The 2,134-nt window shown below is 35.7% G+C and overlaps 1 long non-coding RNA gene across 1 annotated transcript in view; it reads left to right on the forward strand.

The window, feature by feature from the left end:
• Positions 1-526: 526 nt before the first annotated feature.
• Positions 527-2,134, forward strand: part of LOC130237803 (uncharacterized) — a 5,601-nt gene continuing 3,993 nt past the window's right edge. Inside the window, exons 1-2 of the long non-coding RNA XR_008838576.1 lie at positions 527-611; positions 1,320-1,401. This is a non-coding gene — a long non-coding RNA (uncharacterized LOC130237803). The remainder of the gene's footprint in view (positions 612-1,319; positions 1,402-2,134) is intronic.

Genomic DNA, 2,134 nt, shown 5'->3' on the forward strand with positions numbered 1-2,134 from the left:
TGTGCTCCACATGTTATAACATGGGTTAGACTATTTGTCCAACTTTAACTGCCAGCTGTTCACAGGATAACGTGTCATCTCGAACAAGTCTCCATGTGGTCACATGAACTTCATGCGTGGTCACATGTGATGATTATGTGGATAAACGTGATTTTTCTGTAACCTGTTAAAGTGAAGATTAATTGAAGTTATAAATGTCAAATAATAGCCTAGTATTTTAGGCCACATACTGTACAGTACATGCACTGTAAAATACAAAAAATGCTCATTTTAATTATTATATTCATTTTCTATAATATGTATGATGTATGCTATTATATTATTTTTCTCCTAGTGACTAATCACACATATTACTTGTGTATGCATGTTATGACCTGTAAATATTTTTTCTAATCAATCTTTACAGTTACAAGTCAACAAAAAGTTAACTAAACATTACATGGCCTACTTCTGTGTTCGTAACACGATTAGCATAGCAATCATTTTACGACATCAGAACACGACTGAAAGGTGGCATTGCTGAACACGGGAAGAAAGCGCGCCATCTGAACGGAGACGCGGCCGCGCAAATTCACTTCTCTGCTGTGAAGAGGAAACTCCACATCTGTGAGGTAACGCCAAAAGCTTGACTCTAAAGTACCTATCGACGTATTCAAATATACAACTGTCAAAGTGTACGTTTTGATAGACAAGGCGAGTAATGTAGGACATACGTTATGTTTGCTAAGTAACGTTAAGGTTGCAGCTGAGTTTTAGCTTCAAATTCAACGTTGGCGAATAAAATAATTCCTAATTGCCTAATTTAAAACTTATGCTTTTGTTGTTTTCTGTGGCCGTGTTTTTGACACACAAGTTAGCTGGTTAACTAGGCTAACATTAAAGATTTGCTTAAAATAATAGCAATATGCCACATTAACCTTACGTTACTTCGTTGAGCTTTTTAACGACCAAGATACCGTCTAAAGTGTTATAAAAGATAATGGTTTGGTTTAAAACAAGTCAGCGTTGAGTCTGGCATAAATTGAACGTAAATTAGTTGATATAAAGCTGAAATGCAACGGGGGAAATAGTCACTCATACTGTGCTATTATAGTCACATTTGTAAGGGGAAAACATTAACGTTACAAGCTGCATTTCATTTCAGAAAAGGTTAACTATACTACAAATTTCACAGAATTTTTCATAAAGATTACAGGCATTTTACTTTTCTGTATAAAATGGGAGTTTGTGAGATTTCAGTGATTTGTGTTTAGTTATACTTGGATAATTTTTACATAGCAAGCATTTGCAAACTTCTGTCTCTTTTTTTTCACCCTCAGTTGTTTGATTCAAGAATTTAAACGTGAAACTACCTGAAGCAAGAAGGCATTTTCAAGCTCAAAATATCTCTATTACACTGAAGTGAGTATGCAACATGGCAAGTGTTTTAAAAACTTTCACATGTCCTATATGTGGCATTGCTTCAAAAACACTGAAAGAGTATGTAAATCACCAACAGTTACACAAAAATGAAGCTCATAGTGAATATGCCTGTTGTGTAGCTGGTTGCAAATCAAGATTCACAAAGTACAATTGCTTTAAAAGTCATTTTGCGCCACCATAGACAGTCATCCATATTGCAGTGGGAAACAGTACAGGGTCCACTGATATGTCAAAATCCACTTTGTCAGAAAGTGCAATGATCTTAAAGATCTCTTAGATCATTTAAAATCACGTTTCGAAGAAAGATTGCCCATTTAAAATGTGTGGCAAAACCTTTTCATTGAGGTCCTCCTTTACTGATCACCTCTCTAAATATCATAAAAATGCTACATCTTTACAGGTGTCAGATGTGTATTTTGTTCATTCTGTGCAGAGTGAGTCACTTGATGTTGCTCAAAATGCACCAGAGGTAAGAATTGATGAGCCAGAGAATATCCTGTGCCCACCTGATATGATATGAGGACTTTATCTCGGTTTTATATGAAGTTATAAGCCAAATACCTTATACCTTCCTCCACTATTCAAATGATTGTGGAACAAATTGACAGTCTTAACTCTGTGTGCCACCAGTATGTAGTTGATCTACTTCAAGGTGCTCTGCAAGCAAATACTCAGTTGCGTGAGTCGGGAATTAAAGATGTTGTGTCAAGTT

The sequence above is a fragment of the Danio aesculapii genome, chromosome 11 (assembly GCF_903798145.1).
Source record: "Danio aesculapii chromosome 11, fDanAes4.1, whole genome shotgun sequence".
Taxonomy (NCBI): domain Eukaryota; kingdom Metazoa; phylum Chordata; class Actinopteri; order Cypriniformes; family Danionidae; genus Danio; species Danio aesculapii.